The sequence below is a fragment of the Lagopus leucura genome, unplaced genomic scaffold (assembly GCF_019238085.1).
Source record: "Lagopus leucura isolate 7727_CA_CO unplaced genomic scaffold, USGS_WTPT01 Super-Scaffold_760, whole genome shotgun sequence".
NCBI lineage: Eukaryota > Metazoa > Chordata > Aves > Galliformes > Phasianidae > Lagopus > Lagopus leucura.
In genome coordinates this window covers 2,556,589-2,577,952 of record NW_024962257.1, presented here as the reverse complement: position 1 = coordinate 2,577,952, position 21,364 = coordinate 2,556,589, and positions in this window count along the sequence as shown.

Below are 21,364 nucleotides of genomic sequence, written 5' to 3'. Positions count from 1 at the left end.
TTTTAAATTGCAGCAGAAGTGGTTGAGAGATAGCTCTGCTCTCCACAGGAACTTCTCCCCATCCTTGGGATTTAAGCCTGTTAATAGTGGAGCATGATGATATTATCTGTTTGTATTGCACTTTCTATCACAGACGGCTCCCAGGGTGATTTGCTATCATGCCCTCTGAGAGCTGCTGAAACACAGGAGCTGCAGGAAGCAGCGGTGATGCAGCCACCATCTCGGTAATAGCAGAGCAGGAGGAATGGAGCAAAAGCCCTTTGCCAGGTGGGAAATGCTGCACTCCTCAGCTTCCTGCTGCTTCCCAGAGGCTTCGGTGCTGGCATCCATTCTCCAGCTCCCAGCCTGGAAAGGGGCAGGTTAATGGGGCACAGAGCTCTGGTGGGAAGAAGGGGCTCTGCTGTTTGAGCAGCAACTGATGGAAGAGTCCATGCTCTGCAGGCTTGAAGCTCAACCCCCATGTAACCCCTTCAGAGACCCTGGGTCTGCAGAACGAGTCCAGGCCACCCCAGGGAGCATCCCATGGGTTGCCTGGCAGTGTGGGGCCGGGAGGAGTGCAGCTGGTGTGTGTGTGGCTGTCCTTGCCAGGAGGACCAGCACCGACAGTGACAGCATCTGCAAGCACCACCTGGGCACCGAGCTGGGGCTGCACTGAGCATCACCTAGCAATGCACGCAGGCAGGACGAGCATTTGTGAGCTCTCCTTCCAGCCAGGATGGACGATTGGCAGAACCATCCCCTTTCCCTAAGAGCTGATGCCTCACCTGATTTACTCACCTGGAGCACGTGCTCAGACCTCCAGGAGCTGTGTGGGAGGAGACAGCTGGGTGCTGTGCAACAAACATTCAGCAGAGCTGCAGAGTGCTTCCACTCCCAGCTCCACCACCCCCTGATTGACACCCTGTAATAAAGAGATTTACCACATAATTATTGCGCATTTGGGATGCGGTGCCATTCTTTTTCTTTTTTTTTTTTTTTTCCTTTTTTTTTAACCTGGTGACAGCTTTAAACAGCAGTTAAAGTATGTGTTTATATTAACGTCATTAGGTATTTTTGTGTATTTAACCGAAAAGGCTTCTCCTCAGAACGATGGCATGGTAAACAACAGCTCAGTTGTCTTCTATAGACATTGCTACCTTTACTTTCAGATCAACTATTTAAGTGAATGGGAGGGAAGGATCTGAGCCTGGATTGATGTGTTTCTGTCCTGGTCCCACCAGCAAAAATGTTAAACTGAGCTTAGAACAAATGAGAGAGGGAGCCTGGCATTTACTGGTGGGGAGAAGTGGTAATAAATGATGGCTTTTATCAAGAAATATTACCTGGAAAGTGTATTCCTATTGTAAGGGCCTTCAAACTCAGCGGTGTAATAAAGAGAGAAAGGAAAATGGGAAGGAGGGAATTAGAAGAATGAAAATGATCAAATAAACACACACTCGTGCATGCCTTAAGCCAATAATACCTAGATGTCGCAGTTGGGTTTGTGTTTTTCTGTAATGGAAGAATGGCCACATATCATAAACTGATCTGAATTATCCTGAAAACAGAATGAAAATGAGGAGAGAAGTGGTGGGAGATGAGGAGTCAGGCGGGGAGTGCAGCCACCACGTCACTGTCATGGGAGCAGCAGAACTCAGCCCCGGGCACAGCCTCCAAATGCCTCCCAGCCCTCTGCTCATGGCACCTTCCTGGAAATCCCATCCCTTTCCCATGCAGATCACTGGGGCTTTGTACACCGACAGGGGAGCGCCGAAGAACGGGATCAGCACAGAGCCCTCCATGCCGTGGGGTGACCCCTCCTGGAGCCGTCCTGCTTTGAGCACATCCCTCCCCCAGGCTGTGATGGACACCGCAGAGCCGCCCCGTGGGCTGGGCAGTATTCACCCACCATTAACTGGGTCACTCCGACGTTTTTCCTCCTGCTCCACTCCCAGCTGACAGCAGAAATTCACCTTCTCCTTCCTGCCGTGTGCGACCTTGCAGTGCTGGCTCTCTTCGATTTAATCACTTCTACTCGTGTCGAGATCACCCAGGTCCTCTGCTATGCTGTTACGTGCCTCTGGATCGAGGATGCTTCCCAGGATTGCATCTCCAGAGCATTCAATTAGCATAAGACTGATTTTTATAGCAAGGTCATTAATTAAAATATTATATGATGAAAACCTTGTCATTCCAGAAAACCTTTCCCTCTGTGAACCGTTAGCCCAGTGCCTCTCTGCTGCACACCACACTGCCTTTGTCCCACTAATGCCCATGTCCTCTAGTTTAATGAATGGGACCCTGGAGAGGGGAGGCAGGCAGGCTGAGAACTGCTCTGCAAGTGACGTTTGGAGTAATAATAAAGGGAAAAAAAAAGACGTCCTGGCTTAAGGGAAAAGGCAAAGATCTGGCAAAGCTGACCCACCTGCAAGGTTCTGAGTCTGAGCTCATTGAGGCATCTGCATATGTGATAAATAGATGACGTGCAGAGGGGATGCAGAGGAGCCCAGGAGGGGCTGCACACAGTGCCCTGGTGCTCCCCTGCAATCCCCTCCTGCAGAGCTGTGGGCAACGAGCAACCTCAGTGATTGCATTTCTTTGTGTGACCCCATCTAAAACTTTTGGCATCAGATAAACAGCTCCCAAGGGTCAATTAGCATGTCTTGAGATGATTAGAGTCTGACACTGATGAAACCCAGCAGTAATTAGCAAATTAAAAAAAAAAAAAAAAAAAAAAAAAAAAAAAAACCAGAAAAAAACCCACCCTTTTGATTAGTACTCAGCATAATTCCCTCCAATTATTCAAAGTTCATGACTACAGGGGGTGGAATATCTCCAGGAATATTTATTTATATCCCTATTTTTTCCCAATCAACTTTGTGAATCTAGTTAATCATCAGCTCTCGAACTTGTTAACTTGGAGAGCTTGGGAGCTGTCACTCCGTCTGATTGCTGGCAGCAGCCCGGGGAGGGGACCAGAGAGGGCAGAGCACGGGAGCTGTGCGTTAGGCGTGGAGAGAGCAGGGGGGGTGAGTAAAGAAATGAACCCAAATCTCTGCCGCAGCAGAGAGAATAAAAACACAGTGTTTTCCCTCTCTCGGTTTAGAGTCACAGCTTGGTGCTGGCATGTTTTGCATCAGCCTGTCAGACGGCGCTTTGCAAAAGCAGGCACAACACTTCCTTCTGCACACGGACAAAATCCTCTCCAAAGAGATGCTTGCTGCAGAGCCCCAGTATCTGGGCAGGAGCAGGCTGGGCAGCCACGCTTGCCCTGAAAATGTGATCCGCAGCAGTGTAAGCAAAGGTTGGCCTCGAGCTGTTAAGCTCCGTGGCTGCAGGCACGGTGAGCAGCCCCGCACGGCTGGGGCAGGGCCGACCTCCCCACCCCACTGCCCCCCCCTCCAGATGGGAAGCACGAGCAAGGCACAGAGAGGCTGGGATTTCTCTGGAAGTCATCATCGCCTGCAGGGAAGCTTTGCTAAAGGATTTCATGCCTGTCTTCAGATGGTATGAGAACAGCTTTCTTGCCCTAAATCCTCCCACATCCTTTCCAGGAGAAGGGAGGGGACCTGGGACCACAAAACCTCTCTGTATGATTCCCTCCCCAAAGCTGCTACAGCACTCAGCACTCTGGCTGCCTGGAGGGAGAGGTGAGATGGGGACCAGCATCCCCACAGGGTGAGATGGGGACCAGCATCCCTGCCCCACACCTGAACCCCCACTGCTGTCAGCTCCATGACCCCATCCCACAGCCCCATCCACCCCACGTGCCACTCTCCCCGCTCTCTCAGATGCCTCCAGACCTGCAGGAAAGATGGGGGATCAGGGGGTCACTGTTCAGCACCGCAAAGGATCGCGGTGGACAAAGACAGCCCCACCTCTCTTGCCCTGTTCCTCACACCCGTCTCCTTGCATGGACCAACTCTGCATCCCAGTGGCACCAGAGGTTGTCCTTCCTGTGAGCACGAGGAACGCAGAGCTGTGACCGCCTGCAGAGCTGCTGGCTGGGCTCTGAGCTGCAGCTGCTCCACTCTCTGCTTCATTAAAACCTTCTTCCCTGCCCAAGTGAGCCCTGAGGGATGGAGACTAGTCCCAGATAGGAAGGCATACGCTTAAACCTTTCAAAGCCATTTTTCATTGGACTTCTCTATATTCATAACTGCAGACTAACAGAGATTTTCTCTCTAGTTTAGATGATTTTTTTTTTAATTTAATCCTATCCAGTGAGAGCCCTCTAGGGAGCTCCTAACCCTGCTTTAATAACATGCTCATTAGCAAGGTTATTCAGGGAGTGGTTTCTATTTGACACTCCAGCATCTTTCCAATTAATGTTGCTTTAAAACAAGCAAACCTTAAAAAAAAAGACAGAATATCAAACAGCTCAGAGTCAGTGTGGCTGGAAGACAGCAATTTCCTCGGGATTTTCATTCCCTTTCTCTCCAAAATGTGGTCCCTAACTTCTTAAGCCTGCCTTCCTAGTGAGGGTTGGTGGAAGTGGAGGGATGGTGCCATCTTCATGGGAGCCAAACTCCTCCAGTATCTCTCCAGCTGACCTAACATACCTAGATATTTACCTGTATGTTTACCAATTCACTTTCCCCTTTTACTTAGTTAATTCAGAGTGGCTGAAGCAGCTCAGAACTGAGCTCTGATCAGGTCCCCATTCTATGACCTCACACATAGGATGTTCCAGCTGCATGCCTCGGTTTCCCTTTCCATAGAGTAGAAAGCAAGGAAAGCAAAGGCCTGAGTGAGACACAGCCCAAAGAAATATTACTCTTGGTAAGGCAGTGACTGCAAGGGGAGCTCAATGGGACCTGATTCTACCCCATCCAAGGGTAATATTTCTACCAAAGAGAGCTGTGCTGTCTGTACCTGGGCTGAGAGCAGCTGGGAGCTGGGAAGGTGCTGACACCAGGCAAAGCCACAGGAGCAGTGATGAGGGTGAGGAACCTGTGAATTCCTAGGCTTGGTGGCACTCCCCTGTTGCTGCAGTGACACAGTGTCACCCCTCCAGACGAAGAGATCATGCAGGAGCCCCAGGAAGGTCAGGGAGATGACATGGAACCGTGTCCTCCTGGAGCCCAAAGTTTCATGCCCTGTTTGAGAGGTGTGAGACACACTGCGGTCTCATTAAGCACATCTCAAGCTTTCCTTATGAACACTGAAAAAAGCCACTTTTTTTTTCTTTTTTTTTTTTTTTTTCTTTTTTTTTTGAGGTCTGGAATAGATTACTCAATGCATTTGTTTGGAGCAATAATGACATCCAGTGGCTGGTTAGCTTAGTCCTCAAGGGGAACAGTGCATGAGCATCCCCCAGGAACAGTGCCTGTCCTGATGCTCTGCAAAGATGGTCAAGAGGGACAAGAGCTGTGCACTTGGGGCTCCTCCTGCATCTGGAGGTAACAGCAGCAGCAGCAGCAGCCCTCTGCCTCCTCCAGCCATAGAACTCTGCTCCCAGATGTGCTCACTCAGCAACCACTCTGCCAGGCATCCCCAGGCACGTACACATGGGGAAACAGAGACAGCGTCTGGGGTTTGGCCATCACGGTGCCCTCATCACATCCCCTGATGACAGCAAAGGCAGGAGGATGGTTAATTTGAAGGCAGAGCTCAGCTGTTGGATCTTTAAGGTCTCTGGATGGATTCCTTGCAGAATGCTGGGTTGGCAGAGCGTGTCGGGAGTGGTTTCTCTGCTCACCCGTGCCAATGCTTAGTGGGTCAGGAGGAGGTCTCACTCCAGAGCTGATGCCTTTACATGCATGGATGTCCCTGCTTCCCCTCAAGGCGCCGGCAGTGAACGCTGCTTAGCTCACGTGCGCCTGCCCAGATCCTGAGTAAGTCACTGAGATGTGAAGGATGTGGTTATGCAAGCAGCAAGAGCGGATGGGCTGAGTGGGGAGGGACAGGGGGACGAGCATCCCACAGGGGCTGCAGCAGCACCAAGGCTCCAGCATCCCTTGCAGGAGCTGAGATGGGAGTGCGGGGCTCAGCCCATGTCTGCTTCTCTGCTGCTTCTCTCCTCTCATGTGAACACCTCTCAGGAAGAGTTGCCTTTGCCACGGGTCAGCAGATGGAGCTGTTGATCTCACGAGAGCCCTGGAGAACGGTAAAGATAATTAAGCCGGGGGTTCTAATTACAGTGGGTCAATAGGTATCTCTTTCTGCCCGAGAAGATGTACAAAGACCTGTGGATGGTTAGGGACCTTCACAAGATCCATTCATTTAAGAATCACCTATTTAAAAAGCCATCCTTTATGTAAGGCCACCACCTTATGGAGTGATCTATCACGTTGCCCCAGCACTGACTGCACCAGCACTACAGGCAATTGTGCTGGCCTTGCTCAGCAGGGCAAGTCCCTCATCTCACTGTATTAAACCTGCCTCTGTGCAGCTCAGTGGGGAAGGAACCGTGTCAGTGTGGTGCTGCTCCTCTGGGTTTTCACCCAGGTGATGGATGAGCAGGCTGCTCCCTTTCTGCTCTTCAATTAACAGCGAGTGCTCGGAGCCAGAGAGCTTCTAAAGGAGAGGGGGACAGCCACTGCTGGACCAGACGTTGTTTTGGCCAATGTACAGAGTGGGTGGGACGTCGCTGCCTTTGCAGATCCCATCCATGGGGTGGGGGAGGTGATCCAGGAGCAGCTCCACTGCGGGGGTTCCTACAGCAAGAAGCTGAAGAAATTATTGCATAGTGCAGGAGAAACTCCTCAGGTGTTTGGCGAGGGATTTTTCTGAGGGAGGTGTGAGCGGAGCTGTAGAGAATGTGCAGTGTGCAGGGAGAGCTGGGAGAGAAGTGCAGGTCTGACCTGGCAGTGAGCAGGAGCATGGCCACAGGCGATGCTGCCAGCTGTTCTGCAATCTCGTTTCATATGGATGGTGTTTTCTCTGCCTTCAGTTTACTTCTGTAGTTCATTTCTGGTCTGTGGGGAAGGGGAAAGGGAAAGAGAAAGAGAAGGAAGCAAAGAGGGGAAGAAAGAAAAAAAAAAACAAGAAGAAAGAAAAAAGGAAAACGATAGAGAAAAAAAAAAAGGGAGAAGCTATTGTGGACCCGAAGGAGCCTTCCTGCATAACATTTAATAGGCTTTCTCCTGTTGTATTAGCACCAGGCAATTGAACTGCTCAGCACAAGGTTATTTCCCTCTAGTATAGAGCAGTGTCTTGGTGAATGCTTAAGGACATCTACCCGATGTGTTATTGCACGGGCAGCCCATGCTGGGCTCTAATTGCCTCGGTGCTGTTGGGCATGATGTGCTGGGGAGAGCACGGATGTCTGAGCTGTGAGAGTCGCACTGTGCCCTGCCTCTGCCCCAGGAGGAAGGGACAGGCTCTGAAATTCTGGATATTTGGTGTCATTGGGATCTTTGGGATCTTTGGGACATTCAGGATGTTCAGCGTTCCTCTCCAGTTCACCTGCACAGATACACAGCCCTGCCAGTCTCCCCGGTGCACTAATGCCAGCTGCCATACAACAGCTGCTGCTCATCCCCTGAGCTCCGCAGCCCAACACTCGGCCTCCATCACATTGTAGGAACAACCACAAACAACACCCATGGCCCCCATGATCCCCCTTGCTCTGCAGAGTAGAGCACACCGAGCCACCTGCTGCCCGATCTTGCTGCAGCTCCCCACCAGTCTTCATCCTAAAAAGTGATTCTTGCCCATGGAAATCAATTTTTTCTTCCTCCAGCTCATGCCTACCAGGTACAGCTTTGTCAGTCATAATGAAAGAAAACAGTTTCTTTCCTTCCTTTAAGCAGTGATGCTTACAGCCTTACACCATAGCCTGAAGCTCCCCTAGCTTTCTCCACAAATATAATTTCATTAACCTTTGGTCCGTAGCTCCTCACCACAGTTGTTCTGCTCTGATGCTTTATTGCTGTGCCCCACACTGGGTGTGCTTCCCCAGTGATCTCCTCTCCTCTCCTCTCCTCTCCTCTCCTCTCCTCTCCTCTCCTCTCCTCTCCTCTCCTCTCCTCTCACTTTTTCCTTTCTCTTCTCTTCCCTTTCCCTTTCCCTGTTGCTGTCCCTCTCACACCTTATTTGCTTCTGACACTCTGATTCCAATCTCCACTCACCATTTCTGCCCCATTGTGCTGCGCCCCTCTTTTGCTTGCACATGACAGAAGTGGGCCCCATAGAAAATCCCTTCTGTTCTTACAAGTAGAGCTGGGGATGGTAGGGTGCATTTGAACCTCCAGTCTCCACAGGTGCAGAGATGCTCAGCCCTGTATCTTCCAAGGTCATGTGGCTCTTTGGGGGAAGTTAAGACTGCTCAGCTCCTCCCAGCCTGGCACTGCTCTGTTGCTGACATAAATCCTTGCTCTGCTGTGCTTCAGCAAGCCCTTTAGAGCTCTTTTTAAATGACCACCTTTTCCTTTTATATTTTTCATCCAGTGCACAGGAGAAAGCTAACAGAGGGAAATCAGCATTTTAACAGGATGATGTGGCAGTTCATAAGCACGTCAGCTTAGACGTGGGTTTGGACGATAAAGAAATTGGCTAGTGGGAAGAATATTTACAGGAGTCTGTTCCCAGCTTTGGAATTAGAGGAAATAATCCTACTGAATTAAACAAAAGTGATAATAATATAAGAGAGCACTTCTTAAACATAACAGCTTCCTTCCTTGCCAGCAACATGGAACTCAATGTTTTCAACACATGTATAATGCATTTTTAATGTAAACAGCAGGAGGCATAATTCCAGCATAGGAAGTGAAATAGAGAAACTGTTCAGGAAGGGAGCTGGGGAAATTGCTAACGCTGCACACAGAATGAAACTTTCTCTAAATCCCAAGCTCTATCTGCGGGGCATTGCAGCACCAATGCTATTATCACCGCACACCACGGACAGCTTATTGCTATTAATTATGTTAGCAAAATAAAGGATCCTTTCTGGCCAGTCCAGATGGACGATATTAAGCTATGCTGGAAAAGCTGGATAAACCTCATTAAGGAGAATTTTGCACTGGGAGAGATAACACTGCAGCGCTCTTTGAGTTAAGGATATTTTGGAGGAAAAAAAATGCCCTCTGATAATGGGTTTCTCAAGATCAAGGTGTGACTGGGCATCTTGCTCATCCTGCAACCAACAGGGAGGAGATGGAACTTGGTGGACTTGGTAGACAGGGGTTGGAACTAGATGGCCTTTAAGATCCCTTCCAGCCCAAGCCATTCTATGACTCCATCTGCCCCATGAAGGACCATCCACCCACCTTGTCACGTCCTCAGCCACCCGCAGTGATGGGAGCTGCACTGCAGCCACCATTCTGGGCTCATGAGCTCTGTCCCTTCCTTTTGGGGCTCCTCAGTTAAAAGGCACATAATGCAACAGCTGTGACCCCTGGAAGGTCCCTGTGGGGCTGCTGTCCCCATGGATCAGATGGATGGGTGGGTGGCACGTCCTCCTGGCTCCTGCTCTGTTGTGTGTTTGCACTGTAGACACGGGTGACAGATGAAGGAGGAGGTTGATTATGCATGCAGACAAGAGTGATCAAGGAGGGATGGCAAGGACACATTGGAGACAGGGCTGGAATTCAAAATAATTCAGACAAGTTGGATGAAATGGGAAACAGCACCAATGATGGAGGTGAAATTTAAACTGGGGATAACAGCAGGGCGCTGCGTTTCATCGGGAGGCACAGACTGCTCAAATCCAGTGAGAGGTGAGAGGGGATCAAGGAGTGGCCTTTCCTCCAGAAAGGACCAGGGGCAGCAGCAGACGTGGGGCAATGCTGCTGTCGTGATATGGTGCATCTGGACAGCTCTGCACCACAGAACCAATGGTCCCTTGCCTTCCTTAGCCTGAGAAATAGCAGAGGAGGGGTGTTAGCCTTGTCCCTCCCCCAGCTTAACCGCTAAGTCCTTAAGGCCTTTAAAAGATAACCTGCAGGAGGAAGGGAACAGCCTGTTCTCCATGGCTGCAGCAGGCAGGACAAGATGTCACGGGTTTAAATTGCAGCAAGAGCAAATCAGGTTGGGTGTGGAAAATCAACAAAAGCCCTGGAGCAGAGATCCTTGGGGTGATGTGGATCTCCAGCCGAGGGGATTAACAGCATGAGAGCTGTAAAAGTTTCTCTGCTGTCAGTGTGCATGTCTGGTAGCCCTTCAGTGGTGACACAAATGTGGGCTGTGTGGGACGAGGAGCTCAGGAGCTTCACCCATCTCTAGGGAGAGGAGACGGTTGTGCTCCCCCAAAGCCCATTCCGTAGCATAGGAGAAGCAAGGCCAGCTCGTCGTCCTATGTATTAATGCTGCCCTGAATAACTAGGAAAAGATTTAAGTGATGCTATTTTTGAAGGCAATATTGGACATAAATAGATGTGGCAAGGCGCCAGCCTCAAAACATAAGCATTTCCAATAGGGCTGGGAGAGGCATTCAAAAAGTCTTCTGAAAAATCCATTAAGGCTCCATCGAAACAAGGAATTTTCTATGATGACAGACACATAGGTGCCTCCTTCAGGTTCTTTGGAACGGAAAAACCAGGCACGTTTTCTCCTCATTTTCCTTCATTCAGATTCAGAGTCTCCAGGAAAAAAAAAAAAATAAAAATCATTAAAGTTTCTGTTACAGGGAAAGAGGCAGCACCATTTCAAGGTCTAACAGATCACCCATTGATTGGGCTTAAATAGGCTGCCTTCCGCTCTCAGCTCCGCCACGCTGCTGCTGGCAGCACAGGGAAGGACTTAGCAGCAGGAAAGGAGCTCAGCAGAGCACGAGCCTCACCTGGCCCCCATATGTAGGAGTCTTTCAAGGCTGAAAAGCCCAAGCCTTTGACTTTCCATCAGTAGGTCTTTGAACACCTCTGAGTCTTCGTAATAGCGACTTCTGCTTCATCATTTCAATTCCTGCATGAGTCACAGTTCCCTCTATGTACCACTTTTCCTTTCCTGCCTCCGAGAGAAGATTTCACAGTGTCCCACAGCAGAGATTTGAGAAACCTCGGGCAACGGATTCATGTCCTGAAGAAATGAAAGGAATCTTATCTGTGACAAAAGAGGAAAAGGAAAGGGGGAAAATGGGTTCGTAATAAGATTAAGAGATCAAATTGATGCTTCCTTAGGAAGTCCCCATGATAGAAAGCATCAATTTATGAGCGCATGATGTGAAATATGAATGGGGTTTTCACTCATCCCCCAGTACAACCCAAGCGAGGAGCTTGAGTCAACAACATAAGCAGCAGTTCAGAGAGGAAAAAAAAGGCTTTCATCTCTGCTGCACTGTAGCTGCAGCCACAGCAGGATGGAGGGAGAAATACAAGTCAGGAAACACCATGCTCCGGAGCAGTGGGCCTGTGGTCTGCCTCCAGCATGTGCTGGGTGAAAGCTCCCGGCCCTCACAAGCCATGAATCCAGCAACTGTTCAAACTAGGAACACAAGCAAGGACGCCAGACTGAAAACAACGAACACTTTAGTTGCAGATCCCCAGGCACTGGGTCACTGTAAACAAGGACTGCTCAATGCCTCTGGCACTAAGGAATTATTAAAGGACTATCTTCAATCTCTGCTCTGGACCAAGTCAGGCTGGTGGTCAGGTGCCAAGGATAAGCCAAAGCCATTTTTTGGTGCACTCTCTATTTACAGCTGCGGTGCAATCAAATCCATCAGATGGGAAGAGGAGTTCAGCTGTCAGTGTCTCATCCCAGAGGAAAGCTGGGTTGACTCAATTAGAAGACGCATATGAGTATTGATTAACGCCGAGTACAAATTCCCTCTCTCTAGGCCATGTGCTACACTGGCAGCTTATTTGCCCCCTCCAGGTTGTTCTTAATTTCAAACCAACATGATCCTTGTTGTTCCAAATGTACAGTACAAATTGACAGTATAATACAGTTTGTATTACCACAGTCCCTACTGGCCTCTAATGAGTCAGTAATTCAGCCATCTGATTTCCTCATTTTGTTTCCTGTGCGCTTCTGGATTCCACACGCTCTGCAAATGTATTTCTTGTTTATGCTCAAAGCAAAGTCACCTCACAGCAGGAGGCTCTCCTATAGATTTTTCTTGCTTTTTGACTCTACCATAGAAGTGCCTGGATCTGTTCCGAAAATCTCCTGTAAGACACTCATCTCATCGCCAGAGCAAATTGTGCCTGAGGCATCGATGAGCAGTGAGGGCAGCTGCTGGGAGCAGCCTTTCTCTGCGTGCTGGGAGAGCTGGTTGCAAGGGGACAGCAGAGCCTGGGAGCTCCCCACCTCAGTAATAACAGAACACATAGGCTGACCTCCAGTGAGGAGTGGACGTGGCAACCTCAGGTCTTCCAGGGCAAGTGGAGTGCTGGATGCTCACTGAATGCATCTTCCTATAGATCTATGCAACTGGGAACTCGGCCTCTGGAAATAACGCTGTTTGAATTCCTCGTTAGAAACTTAAGAGCTAAACAGGGTCTCCCACAGATGAAAACAGAGATCTTCACAGTCCTACAGCCAGAAAGGCAAAATGTTTATACAGGCATCATCAGCCTCCTCTCCTTGCAGTGCAATATGGGAGCCCAGCTTCTCTGGTACCTGTAATTTGTTGCATGGAACTGGCAAAATGCAGAGGCTGCATTGAATAAGGCGAGGGACTCAGAGGTCCCATGATCTCGACAGAAGATATTAAAATTCTCCATCTTCCTCTTGCCTGATGGAGGAGGGATGAACTGTGCTTGGGCCACTTAGAAATTAAGCTGTTTCAAGTGTGTAACATCTATTGCTCTCCTTGGGGATGACTCAGGATGTGAGCAACACAGTTCTGGTGGAATGGCACAAGAGAGGACATCAGGGCCAGCACTTCAGTTCTGTGTTTATGGGTATCATCAGAAAAACTTTATTGGATTCATATTTTGCAAGCAACTTGGTCCCTGGAGGACAGAGTTGATTTTCACAGTATCTTTTCCTGTTGCTTTCAGTAGCTGATTTTAGGTATGTGTATATACACCAATGCATCACATAGAAGGGATTTTGGTAAGACTTCCTCAAAAATATGGAGAAATGGCAGATGTTTCCCACCTGATGTAGGAAGAGAACATGAAGATCCAACCTTGAGCGCAAGGCCCAAGGGCCTGCAGCAGGTCAGTCCCTCCTACCTGTCTCCACACCGTGCTTCCCTGCCCTCACACAGTGCTGCAAAGTGCTTGCCTTGCACGGAGGCTACCTGCCAAAGCTGCTTTTTCATCGGGCTCCCTGCCAAGATGTGCTGCTTTCTCCACTTAAGCCACCTGTCAAGGGCACCTGATTGCCCTCACTGAGGGCTGACTGCGGGCACTGCCAGGTTCCCTGAAGGCTAAATGCCAAAACGTGCTCCTCCCGCAGGAGAACCCTGCCAAGGAGCCCTGTGGTGCATCTCAGAAAGTCTTCAGTACACGGAGCCCAATCCATGCCAAGCCCTGAGCATCGCCAGGGACACACAGAGGCACGTCCAAGTCATTGAACCTCTATGCTGAACAAGAAACCAGTCTGCATTCAGATGTAAAAGGGGGTGTTTCACCACCGGCTCTGGTTAGTGCTCTGATTTTGGTTTCTGTATCAAAAGCCTTTGCTAGAGTGTGTCCTCTCCAGCAGATGAGGGGTTCTAACATTTCCTCCCGAATAGGGAAAGGAAGCAATATTTTGAAAATCTCAAAAAGCCAGCGTGTCCCATGGGTAGTTTGGGTCAACCAAATGTTTTCTTCTGTTCTCTGTTTTCCCTTGTAAGAAAAAAAATGTGGATGAGAAGCCGACATGAAGCGAAATGACTGCAGCGATGTTTGAAAAGTCATCAAAGCAGAGCGCTGTAAGCTAGCAGCTACTTTTGAAGCGGGGAGTGATCAAAACAATATGGCCTGATGTGTCAGAACAGTGTTTCCAACAGAAATGGCTTGGACATTTTTGTCTGAAAAGCACTTCATTGCACCACCTCCTAAAGGACCACTGCTGGTGATGGCATGAGAAGATCATCCAGGTGTTTTCCCCTTTTCTCTTTCCCCTTAAGGCAGTGGCGATGAATATGGTCTCTCCTCTCTCCAAGCACTGTCTTTGAGAATTTCATCTTCTGTACAAACATCTTGTGATTACTGTTGGCTACAGAGGGGGCACACATGCGAGATGCACAACATCACAGACCCTTGCAGACATCAAAGCTGTATCATGGCCTCCTGCAGTGGCAGAAAATTGGTCTTAAATGACACCGATGCCTTCAGGGGAGCAGTGATCTATCAGTAGTGCAGACACATGAAGGAAAGTGAGCTTGGCACGAAGGCTGCCACACACATTTTGGACCATTCATGTTCATAAGAGCAATATGCATCTGCAAGCTGATGCATACGTATAGAGCAGATATTTAGATAGCATGATGTGTGCTCATGCAGTCGTCAGCATGGCATTGAGATGGCCAGCATGTAGTAGAAATATATATATAGAAAATATATGGAGCATGACTGTGTGATCTCCATGCTTGAGATAGTACATGCTGAACTCCATCCAAACAAGCAGGATGGTACAGACCTGAACAGAGCATAATGAACGCCCTTCTTCATCATGCAGGTGTCACTTCTCCTGACTCAGATTCAATTACACTCATGGAGCTGATTGCAGATTTCAGATTGCTCTTGCATATCAAGAGCACATTCAATGTTCTGGGACTCGATGAAACAGTATGTCAGCACGTGGCCTTCCTTGCAGCCCCTTGGTCTTGTTCTTCCCTGGTGGAGCTACAGACAGAACAGGCTTGGCCTGTTTTGTTAGGTGCAGGGATATCTGTGGAATAGTGTGTTCAATCCTTTATGTCAGGCCATGATCTCTCCTCAGCAAAATGTACCTGTGTTTACCTGTCTGTTTTCTGTCTTTTTTTAAACACAGAATTATACAGTAGTCCTCCAACAGAATGAGGGGGGGATGAAAATGCTTAATGTGAAAGTTTATCTGGTCACAAGAGGTGTCCCATTCAAAATCTGCTAAAGAAAACAGCAAAAATTCTCTGAGTGAATCAAGCCCGAAACCAAAGTCCCAGCCAACATCAGGGAGCCCTGCTCTGTCAGAAGAGCCTCTTTTCAGATAACACTTTCATCCACGGTTATCCGAACACTTGCAGTCAAGTGGCACTTTGTGCTATCATTAATCCTGGTGTCCTGGCCGTGCTCCAGTTTTGGTAACAACATTCTGCCAACTCAGATTCCTGAGGAGTTTTCAGCAGGATGCAATTTTCTTCTCCTTTTTGCCTTCCCCTTGGGGATGGTTAGTTCTGGACGATGTACAGTACTGAGCATGGTCCACCCCACAGCTGGCAGGAATCTGCGGATGGAGAAAGCAGACCTTGAGGAGAGCGGGAATTCTCTAGGACTGAAACACTGCATTAAAGGGATTAGCAGCAACAAATGGCTTTTAAAACACATTTGTACTTTCCTGTTAAATTCCAGTATCCGTTTAAAATATAGAGCTGGAGAACTGCTGAGATCTGTGAGAAAGATCATCGGCAATGCCAGCGATCAGAACAGAAAAGTGTATTTTTAGTTGTAATCAATACACGCAGGACACAAATGAAAGGGAGGTGTTACATACAGATATTTTCCAGTGGAGAGAGCCCTGACAGCTAGTTATTGCAGCGAGGAAAAGAAGCCATCCAGATGGACTCTCCGTCACACTAATGAAGCCGTCTCATAACTGTAACAGAGACCTCATGGATCCGCTGTGACACTTAGCAAATCCGGGCGTGAATAAACAACCAAAGTCCAATTGAATTAACCTCCAGCTGATCAGCACTACTAAACAAATTATCCTAAACTCTGAACAAGATTAGAAGGACTGGCACAGGCCAGAAGCATGTGGAGGGAGCGTTAATTCAGTTTAACAAGTTGAAACCTAATCCCCTCTTGTTCTCTGATCTCAGGGTTTCAGGGCAAACCAGTTCCAAAATGCTCGTGGAAGAGATGGGAGAAGAAGCTCATGTGAAGTTATGAGGAACAGCATGAGCAACAGCTTGGAGTCCTCCAGAGAAACAAAACGAAGTTAGCACAGAGCAGAGAAAGACCGATACAGAGCATTTCCTGCAGAGACAAACAGACAGCAGGCAAATTAGATTGATTTCCTTACGGAATATTCAGACCTCGTCTCCAGGATGAAACTTCAGAAGTTCTCAGCATATCCCCTCTTCTTGATGATTATGTTTCTTTGACAGAAATAGATAAGCACCTGTGAAATCGGGGACAATGTTTTAATGCCATTTTCCTCGGTGTATAATTGCATTGTTCTCCGCAGACTACATTTATAGTGTACATCAAAGGCAGCATTCAATTATTACAGACTTCAGTTCATTACTTAGAATGGTAATAACAAACAATTTCAATGCTTTTTTTTTAATGTTGGTTCATAAAACTCTTTATGTAGCCAGTTAAAATTAATTTAAACTTCAGCTTTAACGTTTTGCAGGTTTCTGAAATGTCAAATCTGCCTCCAAGAAAACACATTTCTTCTGGCGCTCTCTAGGGACAGGAATGGACACAGTGACTGCTGCACGTGCTATGAGATGGAGATAAGGAGGATCTGAGGTATTTCTAAATGCGAACCGGTGCAGCGTTTATACGTTTATATCTCACAGATTCTTTATTCCCAATATTCCTCGTAGATCCAGTCTTCTGACAGTCCTTCAGGATGGCTTCCAGATCCTTAAAATCTCTATTCCAGAGAGTGAATCAAGTTGTTGTTGGTAGAAGACTGGGATCCAAGAGCTTACACAGCCCACTGGAGGGTGTCTACCTTCGTTCTTTTGCCTTGCCACGGTGTGCCTTCATGAAGCTCTGACATTTATGACCAAAAAGTGTGTTCTCCTTTCTCTATCAGCATTTGTAATGTTGATCGGCATTTATGTTTTGTGTGCTAAGCCTTGTAGTTTTGACTAGATAGCAAAACCAAATGAATGCACTGTGAGAGAGGAAGCATCCCGACAGCAGGCATTTCCACCATCCCTGCCTTCAAAACGTGTGAAGAACTTATAAATGAGGTGCAGCCATTCTTCAGCCAACATCCAGAGGAATTCCCAATGCTCAGAATCACGTTTGCGTGACCGAGGCTCAAAGCCACCCACTTCACTGGGAGATGCCTCAGTGTTTCCATCTAAGTTCTGCGAAACTGATGCCTCCTGTGATGCTTAAACTTTTATTACACAACCCTGAAATCAAATCAGACCTGTCTGCCTCACACTATTCTGCTATTTAGAACTAAAAGTAAATATTTATTCTCATTTTCCACTCTGCGCACTGACAGATAACTCCCAAAGTTAACAGCAGCATTATGAGCTGCAAACGATGATACATTGTCAAAGTTGAAACCATTTGGTTATGTGCCTCTTACACTCACAAATATTCCCAGAACAATTTCATAACTTTCCTGAGCATAATGAGAAAACAGATTTTTCCTCCTTCAACTCTGTAATAATGAACAGCTATTACAAACACTTTATTTTTTCCAGAATTTGAGGGGGATCAGTGGCCACAGAGAAAATACACCCTTTTCAACCAAGTTTTTAATTCTTTTCTCACTTGAAAGAGGAGCTAATGTATTACTGGCAGAGCACAAAGCATTTGCCTCATCAAGACACATCATTTTAACTATGGCTGATTTCTAGACAACAGCAGTATTTAATTTGCTGTCACAATTAAGTGATTTATACAAGTGATGATACTATTAGTGTTATAACCACACTCTGGTATTCTCTTCTTGTTCCTGCAAAAGAAACGCTGTTATTTTCTGCGTTTTCACCCTTCTTAAGAACAAAGAGTGCTCTGAGTTTTGTTCTTCGAAGCGACGCTACTATTGCTTTTATGATCCATTATTTGTCTTTCATCTGACAGACCACCACGAGCAACCAAAAAACTCCTGCATCAACCACTGTGGGCTTTATGGCAATTACTGCTGCTCTTACTGATCCGTGGAAATAATTTCTTCAGCCATTCCACTAATGCAAAACTTCTGCTGCTCACAGGGTGGGACTGTTGATGGATGATACCATCCACAGATGTGGTTCATGGTCACCATCAATGCAGGGCTGTTATACGACAAACAAAAATGGTGTCAGTGGTACTCAGTCTTGCATCACAATGACGTGATCTGCTCCATAACCCCCCTGATTACAGCGTCCAGTTTGGGCAGCTGCTATCTCATGACAAATATTGAGGGTAAGATTGTTGTTACACAGCATCAGGTTGTCTGTGTGACATAATGCAGAGTCTTTCAGGCAGTCTGAAGCTCCTGTAGGTAGACTGGAGCTATTCCGGATGTTTCAAGAATGCCATCATCATTTCAGTAGGTGCTAAAGTCACCTCTGGATAAATTTTGCAAAGAAATGTAGGACACATTGATTTTCATGTACCAAGTACATGAAAACTACTGCTGTTCCAAGTTCTTCTCTAAGTGCAACTTATCTGACTTATGCCAGGTTCTGCAGCCTCACAAGGAGCCCCTTTCTGAAGCTCTCCCCCAGCACCATTGCACTGGGGCCCATTGCTCACCCCAATCTCCTGGACCTCAAATCCTCCTCCTCCAGTCTGCACAGCAGCTCAGAAAACACAAATGAGGCAGCATGACTAAGTCCTATAAGGACCATTTATAGCTTGCTAAATCTAAAAGGGGAAAAAAAAAGCAATAAAAAAGCATGAGCTTTAGTCACATTGCTACCTGGGTGCTTCCAGGCCCAGCCAGAGTGTGTTGGCTTACTGACATGTTTTTAAATCCTACTCTGCACACTGAGTTTTTGCAGGCAAGTAGGCTAATACTCATATGTGAGTACTCACTATTTATACACACACCAATGAACATTCCCATATTGTTTCCTCACTAAGTTGCAAATGCAAGAAAACAAGACAACAGGATGATCCAACAGCTTGCAGCCACATCCAGCACCTCAGATGTGCAGCTGACTGCAGTCTACAGACTACACAAAAACTGCATCACTTGTTTTTCAGCTTTAGGTTTGTTAGAAGACTGTGTTTTTTTGTTGTTTATGTTTTTTGTTTTGTTTTTATTTTTGTTTTTTTCCAGGTTGAATTCTGCACTGGAAAAGAAAAAGTGTACTCAACAGGTAAACGGCTCAAAGAGGTTCTGCAGTGCCTGATGGATTGGCTTAGCCTTCCAGGCCACAAGCAAAATAGAGCATGTCCCACACAGTGAGAGCTGTGTATACAACTTACAAACTAGCAAATCTCCTAGTGCTCTGTTGGAAGAAGAAATGATGCTATTTGTTGTCTATGGGAGCACTGACACGAAGGCACGCTAACCCCACACCACACACATGCTCCCAAACTCGCTGTGATGCTGACACAGGGAAAAGGAGCGCAGGGATATTGGCTGGCCAGAGGAGTGACCTTAGCAGCAGCTCTGCTTCATGCAGCTGATTTATAACGAGAGTCAGAAGAATTCCCAAGCAGCTGCTGCATTGGGGAGCAAACTAATTTCTTTCTTCTCTCCTTGGATGCGCAGACCAGAGCCTGGCTGCACCTCAGGTTCCAGCTCACAGTCTATATTCTGCATCATAAAAGATACAAGAGAGAAATCTAAACTAGAGAAGTAATAACCTGTAAACTAATAAAGCAACCCAGCACTTTGATAGCGAGGTGTTCCCAAGAGCAGGGATTATTAATGGATGTCCTGAAACACCGTGTCTAGTTTTCAAGAGAAGTGGGAAAGATTTCTAATGCTCTGCAGATCTCATGCATTAGCTCTATAAAATCACTTCAGATAGATGCAGAGATCATTATAAAAAAGCAGACTACACAGAGGCACTTAAGCATTTAAAAAAACAAAAGAGTGGTAAGAAACTGCTTGAATAAATAATAATAAAGGTTTAAAACTGCAATATTATGGGTAGTTTTTCTTGTCAAAGCATTGGGCTGCATAGTCATTGATTTTTGCAAGTAATTGAGATAGTGACACGCACGACTTAATGTTTCCTCAGCTGTAAGTGCATAGGAATGGAAGAAGAGATCTGGTGCCTTGCAGCCAAGGATGCGATGGCTTCTGAACTGCTGTCTGCCTTCGTTCTTTATTGCCCTCGGACCGTAAAATGGGGTGTATTAATAACCTCTTATGTCAAAAGAGAGTTGATGAAGCTAAATGTAATAATGTTTGCAATGTGATTAGGGATCATTGGATGAAAAGCTCTGTAGATAGGCAGAGTGTAAGCACAGACATATGTCCTTCTGAGGCAGAGCAGGGTGGGAAGCGCAGGCTGACCCATGGTGCAGGTCCCACGTCCTGCCCATTCAAACCTCTGCACCCTGCCCAGGTCAGATGAGCAATAGGGGCCTTCCCTTTCACAGCCATCTCTATTTTTTGAGCGTGTTTATTTTTGGTGATGAAAATTTAGGGCTCGGCTCCCTCCTGCTGCCAGCTTCACGTGTTTGCTCTATATCCTGCCTCCGATCCATGCCAAAATGGTTTCCAATCAACTGAAATAACTCTTTGCTCCCAAACTAATGGGAATCAGTGAAGTGTAGGGGACAGAGCTGTTTCCACAGAAATCTGAACTGGAGCGGAGTCTCTGTCCTCTCATCACGTGAAGAATAAGACAGAGGCTGGAAAGGATGGCAGGAAGAATCCGGTCCTCTCTGTTTCCTGAAGTAAAATCTTCCTCCGGAGAAGGACAGGAATGCACTCCTCCACGAGCCAGGAGGCCTCGCTGACAGGAGCTGCTATCATCTCCGTCGAACAGGCAAAGCTTCGAGTGATGCCGCTCAGCAAGAGAGCGGCGCCGACTGTTCGCAGTGCTGCAAAACAGACCGTGGCCACAGCGCCGAAAGGCACGGAGCCTCTCCGCCTGCATCAACCACCGCCTGAACGGATGGAAGGGATTTCTGTGGAGCTCTGCTGCTCTCTGATGGTGCCTCCGAGCACACTCAGCGCACAGCCTGCGTGCTCCGCCTGGAAGCTATAGGTTGGAAAGCGAACCAAAAAGGAGTGACTGCTTTTAGAAGCAACGCAGAGTTCGGTGCTTTTCCTGTGGTGTTTTGGAAGGAATGGTAACAGCGAATGCATGGAAAGGAAGAGTTGTGTTTTAGGGGCGTCACCCACAGCACGTGCACGAGTCCACACAGCTGCAAACCTCCGAGAAATCTCAGCTTTGAGAGCTTTGTGTAACTCTGCTTTGGAGGGACGCAGAACAGCGTTATAAGCACCCAAATAAAGTACGGATGGAGCAGAAATCAGCACCCGCGTGACTCCCCGCGAGGCACGAGGTTTACGCACTCTTTGCTCATCTCCCACGGCAGCACACGAGGGCCGCAACACACACGCTTTGCTTCGGGACACGAGCGAGAGGCACGGAGCTCCGCCCGCAGCGCAGCGCTGCCCACACGGGCAGGGGGACCGCGGGGCTGCGGGCGGCCCCTCCCCAACATGGCGGCTCCTCCCCAACATGGCGGCTCCTCCCCAACATGGCGGC